Here is a 12,292-nt window from a genome sequence, read left to right on the forward strand (position 1 = left end):
ACTGTTACCTTGGCTATTCCAGCATTGCCTAAGCTGGAGTGGAAGGGTTTGCATGTTAGTTCATTTAATCGAGTTATTTCTTTTATAAAGGCTCAACACATGGTTGAGAAGGGTTGTTTGGCTTATCTAGCCTATGTTCGGGATACTACTGCAGAGACTCCGGCTATAGATTCAGTGCCTGTAGTTCGGGAGTTCCCCGATGTATTCCCGTCAGATCTTCTAGGTATGCCACCTGATCGTGATATTAATTTCTGTATTGACTTGGCTTCAGATACCCAGCCTATATCTATCCCACTGTATCGCATGGCTCTGAAAGAATTGAAAGAACAGCTTGAAGAGTTACTAGCCAAAGGGTTCGTCAGACCGAGTGTATCGCCTTGGGGTGCACCAGTATTATTTGTGAAAAAGAAGGATGGAACAATGCAGATGTGTATTGATTATCGCCAATTGAACAAAGTCACTATTAAGAACAAGTACCCGTTGCCGCGTATTGATGATCTATTTGACCAGTTGCAGGGTGCTAGGTTATTCTCTAAGATCGACTTGAGGTCGGGGTACCATCAGTTGAAGATTCAGGATTCGGATATTCCGAAGACTGCTTTCCGTACTAGATATGGTAATTATGAGTTTCTGATAATGTCTTTTGGTTTAACTAATGCCCCAGCAGCGTTTATGGATCTGATGAACAGGGTATTCAGGCCATATATTAACTCATTTGTCATTGTCTTCATTGATGACATTTTGATCTACTCACGTAGTAAGGAGGAGCATGAGCAACATATGAGAGTAGTGCTTCAGACATTGCGGGAACAAAAGCTATATGCTAAGTTCTCTAAATGTGAGTTTTGGCTAGAGTCTATAGCATTTTTGGGACATATCATATCGGGCGAAGGTATGAAAGTTGATCCCAAAAAGATTGAGGCAGTTCAGAATTGGCATCGTCCTACTTCGGCGATGGAGATCAGGAGTTTTCTGGGTTTGGCAGGTTATTATCGTCGGTTCGTGGAAGGTTTTTCATCTATTGCAGCACCTTTGACCAAATTAACCCAGAAGGGTGCTCCATTCCGATGGTCCGATGATTGTGAGGTGAGCTTTCAGAAGCTCAAGACATCATTGACTACATCACCAGTGTTAGTGTTGCCTTCTGGTTCGGGGATGTATACAGTGTATTGCGACGCTTCGTGCGTTGGCTTAGGTTGTGTATTGATGCAGGAAAGGCAAGTTATTGCATATGTTTCACGTCAGCTGAAGCCCCACGAAAAGAATTATCCGGTACATGATTTGGAGTTAGCTGCGATTGTTCACGCTCTTAAGATTTGGAGGCATTATCTTTATGGGGTGTCTTGTGAAGTTTACACTGATCATCGCAATTTGCAGCATTTGTTCAAGCAGAGGGATCTAAATTTGAGGCAGCGTAGATGGCTGGAGTTACTAAAAGATTATGATATTACTATCTTGTATCATCTGGGCAAAGCAAATGTGGTTGCAGATGCCTTGAGCAGAAAGGCGTAGAGTATGGGTAGTTTGGCTTTCATTTCAGTAGAGGAAAGGCCATTAGCCTCAGATATTCAGTCCTTGGCTAATAGACTTGTGAGGCTGGACATTTCAGAGCCCAGCCGAGTTCTTGCATGTGTTGTGGCCCAATCTTCACTATTGGAGCAGATCAAGGCTCGCTAGTATGATGACCCACACCTGGTGGTTCTTCGTGAAACGGTACTACGAGGTGATACCAAGGAAGTTACTATTAGAGCGGATGATGTTCTGCGACTCCAGGATCCTCTATGTGTTCCTAATGTGGATGGGCTGAGGAAAAAGATCCTGAAAGAGGCACACAGTTCTCGATATTCTATTCATCCAGGTGCTACTAAGATGTATCATGACTTGAGGCAACATTATTGGTGGCGACGAATAAAAAAGGACATATTTGAGTATGTAGCTCGGTGTCTAAATTGCCAGCAAGTTAAATATGAGCACCAGAGGCCAGGTGGCCTACTCCAGCAGATGACCATACCAGAGTGGAAATGGGAACGAATTACTATGGATTTTGTAGTTGGGTTACCGCGGACCTTGAGGAAGTTTGATGCAGTTTGGGTGATTGTTGACAGGTTGACCAAGTCGGCACATTTTATTCCTGTTGTGACTACGTATATTTCAGAGAGGTTGGCCCAGATTTATATTCAGGATATAGTTCGGTTGCACGGTGTGCCAATTTCCATCATATTAGATAGAGGCCCTCAGTTTACTTTACATTTCTGGAGAGCAGTACAGAGTGAGTTGGGGACCCGTGTAGAGCTCAGCACAGCCTTTCATCCGCAGACCGATGGACAGTCAGAGAGGACAATTCAGATTTTGGAGGATATGCTCAGGGCATGTGTGATTGACTTTGGAGGTCAGTGGGATCGTTTCCTGCCTTTGGCCGAGTTTGCTTATAATAACATTTACCAATCCAACATCGAGATGGCTCCATTTGAGGCTTTATATGGTTGGCGATGTCGTTCACCTATCGGATGGTTTGAGCCAGGTGAGGCTAAGTTATATGGTACTAATTTGGTAAGGGATGCCTTGGAAAAGGTAAAGTTGATTCAGGAGCGACTTCGTACAGCATAGTCCAGACAAAAGAGTTACGCGGATCAGAAAGCGTGTGATATATCATTTATGGTAGGTGAAAAAGTTCTCTTGAAGGTTTCGCCGATGAAGGGAATTATGAGATTCGGGAAGAAGGGCAAGTTGAGTCCAAGGTTTATAGGCCCATTTGAGGTGTTGAAACGAGTTGGGGAGGTTGCTTATGAGCTTGCCTTGCCTCCCAGCCTATCGGGAGTTCATCCGGTTTTTCACGTATCTATGCTCCGGAAGTATAATGCCGACCTATCACATGTGTTAGACTTCAGCACAGTTCAGCTAGATAATAGCTTGGGTTATGAAGAGGAGCCAATTGCCATTGTTGATAAACAGGTACGCCAGTTGAGATCCAAGAAGATTTCTGCAGTAAAAGTCCAGTGGAGGGGCCAACCAGTCGAGGAAGCGATTTGGGAGATCGAGGAAAACATGCGGAGCAGATATCCAGACTTATTCAGCACTTCAGGTATAATTCTAAACCCGTTCGAGGATGAAAGTTTGTTTAAGAGGTGGAGAATGTAATGACCCAACCGGTCATTTTAACTTTTAGAAGCCCGTTCCCTAAAATAAAACTTACCGTAGGTGCTTGTAATGATTTATGACTTGCGGGGATGGTTGATTCGGGATTTGAAAGTGTTTGAGGTGAAACCGGAACACTTGGTTCCTTAAGTTGGCCTTAAAGTGCTAAGTTTGACTTCGGTCAATATTTTGAGAAAATGATCCCGGAATAGAATTTTGATGATTCCAACAGCTCCGTATGGTGATTTTGGACTTAGGAGCGTGATCGGAATTTTATTTGGAAGTCCGTAGTGAAATTAGGCTTGAAATGGCTAAAATAGGAATTTAAAGTTTGAAAGTTTGACCGGGGAGTTGACTTTTTGATACCGGAGTCGGAATCCAGTTCCGAAAATTTTCATAGCTCAGTTATGTAATTTATGACTTGTGTGTAAAATTTGAGGTCAATCGGAGTTGATTTGATAGGTTGCGGCATTGAATGTAGAAGTTGAAAACTCTTAGTTTCATTAAGCTTGAATTGGGGTATGATTCATGATTTTAGCGTTGTTTGATGTGATTTAGAGGTTCGACTAAGTTCGTATGATATTTTAGGACTTATTGGTATATTTGGTTGAGGTCCCGAGGGCCTCGGATGAGTTTCGGATGGTTAGCGGATCAAAAATTTGAGTTAAAAAGCTGCTGCAATTTTTCCTCTTCTGTTGGACATTCTGAGCTGTGATCGAGCCCAGATATCGAGCCCAGGGTTGACGAGGTACAGGCTCGAGCTAGTGTATCGAAGCCATGATCGAAGGTACAACCTCGATGCCCTGATCGAGGGTACATGTTCGATGCCGTGATCGAGGCCCAGTTCGAGGACCAGTTCCGAAGGCTGTTGGGCAGTTTTATAAAAAGAGGGCATTTGTCCCATTTGCCATTTTTGACGAACTTGAACTTGAGCAGAGATGACTATTGGCAGATTTTCAAGGGAAAAACATTGGGGGTAAGTGATTCTAACTCGTATTTGGTGTACATATACAAGTGTATCATTGTTTTTCACAATTTAATTAGTGTTTTGAGATTTGAGATTTGTAAAAGTTTAGAAATCTCATAGAAACGAAATTTTGAGATTTCGGTATCGATTCGGAGTCGGAATTGAGTAAAACTGGTATGGTTGGACTCGTAATTGAATGGGTTATCAGATTTCATAACTTTTGCCGGATTCCGAGATGTGGGCCCCGTGAGCGAATTTTTAATTAATTTCGGGACTTTTATTAAAAATGTAGTATTTCCTTATAGAATTTATTTCCTATAATTTTTAGTGATTGTATCGAATTATTTTGGCTAGATTCGAGCCAGACAGAGTTGGATAATCGTGGAAAAGGCAAAATTGTGGATTAAATTGGAGCAAGATGAGGTAAGTCTCTTGTCTAATCTTGTGAGGGAAAAATTACCTCATAGGTGATTAAAATTAAATAATTATTTCTAATTGTGGGGGGCTACGTACGCACGTGGTGACGAGAGTTCGTGCGTAGCTACTATTAATGGTAAAGTCCGGGTAGTTTAGAACTCAAAGCATGCCTTAATTGTGTAAATTATATTCTTTGATTAATTAATATTAATTGATATATATATAATTGATATATATATTGTGAATTGTTTGATAAAGATATTAAAGGATGGAAATCTCATAGGCTTGATTTTCTATTTAAATTAATTAATTATTAAAAGAAATTGTTCTCCTCCCAAATTTATCTTATAATAAACATACTGTCCTTCCGGAGGCACATAAGAAAATGTCCTCCTTTCTTGTATAGCGGGCCGAATGCCTCGGCAGGATAGATGCATCTATGGATCGCGCCGCACGTCCCTCGGCAGTGTACACGACACTCTGGATCGGGACGTACGTCCTCGACAGAAATCGTGCTTAATAATAATAATTATACGATACTTTAATAATTTATTTCAGCTTGAGAAGCTAATTAATAAATTGGAAAATCCTTGAAATTTAATGAATTATTATTCTTGCTTGTTTATAGAATTAATTGTTACTCCTGTAAATGAGATTTAAATTGATAAATTGGAATTTTTCTGAATTGAAGGAATTTAATTAATATATTAAGAATTGTTACATTTAAAGGAATTTGATTATCTCTGCTGATTAAACAAATTATTGTAAATTCTGTAAATCATGCTGATTTAAATATTCTAGTTATATTTCAGTTATTATTATTGACCCATAGTGAGTGTCAAAGTCGGCCATCTCGTCTCTACCACTTCGAGATTAGGCTTGATACTTACTGGGTACACGTTGTTTACGTACTCATACTACACTTGCTGCACTTTTTGTGCAGGATCTTAGACAGGTACTAGTGGAGGACCTATCATCACATACCCACATCATCCCGAGGCATAGTGGTGAGCTGCCTTTCTGAGCCGTTCTGCAGCTACCAGTGTCTCTTCTTATATTTATATTCTGTCTATTTCAATTTAGACAGTATTTGGAGTTTTGTATGATAGACCAGATGCTCATGCACTTATGACACCGGGTCTTGGCACACACACATTGGTAGAAGTTAGTATTTTATTATTTTCTTGGAATAAAAGTTTAACCAATGTACGTATGACTTATTAGTTGGCTTGCCTAGCTATAGTGTTGGGCACCATCATGACCTATAGGTGAAATTGGGTCGTGACATCACGACTTGCGAAGTTTTCTTACAACAACAGTTACCAGTCAAACATTCAGATGGCTCCGTATGAGGCGTTGTATGGTAGTCGGTGCCGGTCTCCGGTGGGTTGGTTCGAATCGGGCGAGGCTAGACTATTGGGTACAAACTTGGTTCAGGATGCCTTGGAAAAGGTTAAGTTGATTCAGGATCGACTTCGTACAGCCCAATCTAGACAGAAGAGTTATGCGGATCGGAAGGTTCGTGATGTTGAATTCATGGTTGGTGAGCGGGTATTGCTCCGGGTTTCGCCTATAAAGGGTGTGATGAGGTTCGGGAAGAAGGGCAAGTTGAGCCCTAGATATATTGGGCCTTTTGAGATTCTTGAAAGAGTTGGAGAGGTGGCTTACAGACTTGCGCTACCACTTAGTCTCTCTGCAGTTTATCCGGTATTCCATGTTTCTATGCTTCAGAAATATCACGACGATCTGTCTCATGTGTTAGATTTCAGTTCGGTTTAGTTGGACAAAGATCTATCTTATGTTAAGGAACCAATGGCTATTTTAGATAGGTAGGTTCAAAAGCTGAGGTCAAAGAATATTGCTTCCATGAAGGTTCAATAGAGGGGTCATCTGGTCGAGGAGGTGACTTGGGAGACCGAACATGATATGCGCAACTGTTATCCACACTTATTCACCAGCTCAGGTATTTTTTTCTAACTCCGTTCGAGGACGAACGTTTGTTTTAGAAGTGGGGAATGTGATGACCCAAAATGTCATCTTTAAATTTAATAATTAATTCTGTGTTCTAAGACCTCAAAAAGCACTATTTATTATTCATCGACTTGCGTGCGCAGTCCGTAAAATTTTTCGAAAAGTTTTTAGGTGCAAAATGGATTAAAATATGAATTAGAACATTAAAGCTCAACTGAGTTGACTTTGGTCAATATTTTGAGCAAACGGACTCGGATCAGTATTTTGACAGTTCCGATAGGTATGTATCGTGATTTGGGATTTGGGCGTATGCCAGGAATCAAATTCCGAGGTCCCTAATGTGATATGGAATTTTGATGGTTTAAGTTCAAATAGTGATCGGATGTCGAATTATATGCAGACGGCCCCGGAATAGAGTTTTGATAATTCCAACAGCTCCGTATGGTGATTTTGAACTTAGGAGCGTGATCGAAATTTTATTTGGAAGTCCGTAGTGAAATTAGGCTTGAAATGGCTAAAATAGGAATTTAAAGTTTGGAAGTTTGACCGGGGAGTTGACTTTTTGATATCAAGGTCGGAATCCAGTACTGAAAATTTTTACAACTCCGTTATGTCATTTATGACTTGGGTGCAAAATTTGAGGTCAATCGGACTTGATTTGATAGGTTTTGACATCGAATGTAGAAGTTGGAAATTCTAAGTTTCATTAAGCTTGAATTGGAGCATGATTCGTGATTTTAGCGTTGTTTGATGTGATTTGAGGTTTCAAATAAGTTCGTATGATATTTTAGGACTTGTTGGTGTATTGGGTTGAGGTCCCGAGGACCTCGGGTGAGTTTCGGATGATTAACGGATCAAAAGTGGGACTTAGCTGCTGCAATTTTTCTGCTGGAAATGCTGTCAAAATCGGGATGCCTGTCAAAATCGGGTTGCCTGTCAAAATTGAGCTCCCTAACAAAATCGAGCTCCCTGACAAATCGAGCTCCCTGATAAAATCGAGCTCCCTGACAAAACGAGCTCCCTGACAAATCGAGCTCCCTGACAAAATCGAGATCCCTGACAAATCGAGCTCCCTGACAAAATCGAGCTCCCTGACAAATCGAGCTCTCTGACAAATCGAGCCTCCTGACATAGCGAGCCTCCTGACAAATCGATCTCCCTGACAAATCTATAAGTTAGAAAAACAGGGGACTTCATCCCATTTGCCCTTTTGACGAATTAGAGCTTGAAGAGAGGCGATTTTGATATATTTTCAAGGAAAAATATTGGGTAAGTGATTCTATCTAGGATTTGGTCAATATACACGAATATATCATTGTTTTCACCATTTAATTAGTGTTTTGAAATAGAAATTTGAGAAAGTTTTAGAAATCTCATAGAAATAAATTTTTGAGATTTCGGTGTCGATCCGGAGTCGGATTTGAGTGAAACTAGTATGGTTGGACTCGTAATTGAATAGGTTGTCGGATTTTATAAATTTTTTTGGATTCCGAGGTGTGGGCCCCACGAGCAATGTTTGAGCTAATTTCGGATTTTATTGAAAAATATAATATTTTTTTATGAAATTGATTCCTATAATTTTTGTTGATTATATCGAATTAATTATGACTAGATACGAGTCGATCGGAGTCGAAAAATCGAGGAAAAGCATAATACTTGGTTAAATTTGAGCAAGTCGAGGTAAGTGACTTGTCTAACCTTGTGTGGGGAAAATTTCTCCTAAGATTGATATTAATATGATTATTGAAATGTGTTGAAAGTCGTGTACACGAGGTGACGAGTGTGTACACGGGCTAAATGTGAAGTATTAAAGTTTTAAATTGTGTAGATCACTGTTGCGCATTTATTAAATTATTTTATCTTGTTATATTCTTCATCATTAATTTGAAATATAAACCTTAAATTTGTTTGACCTTTTCCTGCTAATTGTTTTACCTGTTTAGTTGAAACTTGGTTTCTTTTATTCTGTGCATTATTTGAAGGTTGATTTTTTTAAAATTAAATATTATTAATATTAAGTATTAGACAATTTTAAATTTGATATTGAAGCAACGTATTAAAGATTTTGAAATATTATTTTCCTGAATTATTTATTCTTGAATATTTTTGTAAGATTTTCGTATTCATTGTGATGGAGCCGTGAGTTCTTTATTGTGGAAGAATATTATTGATAATTTATTTTGGCATGAGCCGTGAGATCTTTATTGTGAAAAAATATTGTTGTTGAATTAGTTTTGCAAGTTAAATTATTTTAGCACTTGAGGTGCAAATTGTGATTGTGATATTGATACGCATGCGGTGGTATAAAGTCTGGGTATTGAAACGCATGCGGTGAGATAAGGGTGGCTTGATACGCGTGGATAGTAGGGGGGAGTACTAGAAGTCATGCGGTGTGATAAGGATAGCTAAAATGCGGGATGCTATTTCTGGAAAAATATTTTCTTTAAAATAAATTGTGAAGGCTCTCGCGGTGAGATAAGAAAATGAGATATTGTGAATTTGTTTATGATTTGGGACTACGAGTCGTTACCTCGGGGGAGTGCCCTTGTTGATATTGATTTATGGCCACCGTTGCCTTTGATTATTGTTGTGATTTTCTTAAAGTTGAAAAGAATTTTGTTTTGTTTCCATGAGGTATTTATTTGCCATTATTTGGTGTAATTAAATGTGACATACTACTTGATTCATTTCCATTGTCATTTTATCTTACAATATTGTTTAAACATTTTACCATGCCATTATTTATTCTCTAGTAGGGCCTGGCCTGATCTCGTCACTACTCTACCGAGGTTAGACTTGACACTTACCGGGTACCGCTGTGGTGTACTCATACTACGCTTCTGCATATCTTTTTGTGCAAATTCAGGTACATCTTACCAGCCTAGACGTCAGTGAGTTACTTGTGCACGGAGACTTCGAGGTATATCTGCCAGCATCTGCAGATTCCGGAGTCCCCTTATATCATTTTTATATTGCTTCCTTATTTTTATTTAGACTTTGATATATAGAGACATTGAGAATAAATTCTTAGAAGCTTGTAATTTATTTCTACCGGGTTTTGGGAGTTGAAATTGTTTGAATTGTAGTTTATTTATTTCAGATATTTATTGTTATTCCGCATTGTTAGGCTTACCTAGTCTTAGAGATTAGGTGCTATCACGACATCCTACGGAGGGAATTTGGGGTCGTGACATCAAATTTTCAAAATCGGATTTTGACCCCGATATCAAAAAGTCAACCCCCCGGTCAAACTTCCCAAAAATTAAACTTTCGGCCTTTCAAGCCTAATTCCACTACGGACCTCCAAATAATATTCCGGGCACTCTCCTAAGCCCAAAATCACCATACAGAGCTATTGGAATCATAAAAATTCAAATCCGAGGTCATTTACACATAGGTCTATATCCGGTATATTTTTCTAACTTAAATTTTCAATTATGAGACTAAGTGTCTCATTTCATTCCGAATTCCTTCCGGACCCGAATCAACTAACCCAGTAAGTCATAAAACAACTATATAGCATAAATTGAGCAGTAAATGGGGGAAAAAGGTTATAACACTCAAAATGACCGGCTGAGTCGTTACATGCAATGACTCATTTATTGACCTAACCCATCTTGACCCGCTCAAATTTAGCCCAACCCGCCCATTTGCCACCCCTAAGTGGCATGCACTCGCCTCTCACGTGGATTTTCTTGTCCATGTGGCATTTTTTGAAAAAAAATAAATATTTTATACCTTTTTAAGTGTGTTATTGTTTTAGATAATCTTTTTCGAATAATATTTATAATAAAACTTGGCTAGAACTACATTATTTAGGCTAATTATTTTTACGGAAAATGGTCAAAAATACCCATAACGTATTGAGAATGACTCACAAATGCCCTCCGTTAACCTTTTGGTCTAAATATATCCTTAACTTTTTATTTTTGACTCACATATACCCTTGAAACTAATAGAACATAGATGATGAATTTTGGCACTTTAAAATATTCATGACATTTTTTAAGCTTACCATGTGTATTTCTTATAAACAAAATTAAAACCCACCCATTTTCTTACAACCCAACACACCCAAGTCCCCATCATCCACCCTTTTTATTAGACTTGGATTCTTTTTTATCATCTAAAATACTCTTATAATATTCTTGCCAGATCAAACACAAATAAGAATTTATTGATCCTTTTAGTAAATTCTTAATTTTTCTCTTCAGACAAACACTAGTTCTCTCTCCATTATTTCTGATGTCTTCCACTCTAATTATCTTTGCCACCATAGTCTTTCTTTCGGTTAGAAATGAAATTAGGAGGATGAAGATTTTGTTTATTTATTTATGAAACGCATAGTTGATTTAGATTGGTTTTACAGATTTGATCTTGAAACATGAAGATGGAGTTGAAATTATTATAAAAATAAAATTGCAAATCGGATGTGATCTGTAACTGAAAAATTGAATTTGTACTGGAATCTTTTCAACAACTTCTCAGATCTCAATTTAAAGAGTTCTATTGGATATTTCTTTTTCTACTTCTTCAGCTTTCGTTTCCAGTTTTCTTCACATGTCCCATGGCTTCATCTTATCCTTCTTCTACTACTGATTCCTCTCTTTCTTCTTCTTCTTAGAATCTTTTTTTTAATGACTATAGAATGAAAAAAAAAGAAAAGAAAATTTATGGTTATCTGACGGGAAGAAGGAGAAGAATGAGATGGGTCTATTCTGCTTACCTCCATTATTGAAGTGGTCAATTCTAAAAGAAGAGGGAAGCCACCCGCGGGTTATAGGGACTTAGGTGGGTTGGGTTACAAGAAAATGGGTGGGTTTTAATTTTATTTATAAAAAATACACGTGCCAAGCTTAAAATATACCACATGGATATTTTAAAGTGCCAAAATTTACCATCCATGTTCTGTTAGTTACAAGGATATATGTGAGCAAAAAATAAAACGTTATGGGTATTTTTAGACCAAAAGATTAAAGGAGGCCCTTTTCCATTTTTTTATTTGGCTAAAAATAATAAAGTTTTATTTATTATTTTTTGAATTTGACCTGAAAATAAAAATTTATACAATTGAAATAAATTGTCAAGGCATATAAAAAGATATAAAGAATACATAGTTGATTTTTATTATTTTGGCTATAATTTTTTATATAGCTCTAAAAATATTTTTTTTACAGATATTACCGGAAAAAATAAAAATACAAAGTTGAAATCAATAGTCATTGCATCAAAAGAAGAAATAAAAAGAATGTACAGTTGCAAACATTATTTTGGCTATACCGTTTATTTGTTAAAAAATAATGGAGATGTGGCCATTTTTTTTTACTAATTTGACTCGAAAATAAAAACATGCAATTAAAATAAATAGACATTATATCTAAAAAAAATAATAACGGAAAATACACAACTAGTACTCCATTATTTTTGCTAAAAGTTTTCTATTTGGCTAAAATGACGGAGTTCCAACCAAACTTTTACAAATTTAGCCCAAAAAAAAGAAGAAATATGCAGTTGGAACAAATAGACATTATATCTATAGAAGAAATAAAAAAAGAATAAAAGTTAAAGTGAAGTCCACATTATATGCTAAGATGAAGCAAGAAGAAATACATAATTGTAACAAATAAATCATTATATATGACTATATAACAATTAAAAGTTAAAAAATAACCTACTTGGAAGCTGATTTTTCAATTTTTCTTCATTCCCACCCGCTTAAAAGAGAGTGCACCCACACTCTTTGCCACATCAGCGTCCAGGGAGGTTATAACTCTCAAAAGGCCAAGTTCGGGGGTAATTAAG

At 37.6% G+C, this 12,292-nt stretch overlaps 1 protein-coding gene across 1 annotated transcript in view; it reads left to right on the plus strand.

Annotated features, from left to right (window-relative positions):
- The window catches only part of LOC104110857 (putative late blight resistance protein homolog R1A-3), an 89,740-nt gene that overhangs the window by 26,505 nt on the left and 50,943 nt on the right, over positions 1-12,292 (plus strand). The gene's annotated exons all lie outside the window — the stretch shown is intronic.

The sequence above is a fragment of the Nicotiana tomentosiformis genome, chromosome 5 (assembly GCF_000390325.3).
Source record: "Nicotiana tomentosiformis chromosome 5, ASM39032v3, whole genome shotgun sequence".
In the NCBI taxonomy this organism is placed as follows: domain Eukaryota; kingdom Viridiplantae; phylum Streptophyta; class Magnoliopsida; order Solanales; family Solanaceae; genus Nicotiana; species Nicotiana tomentosiformis.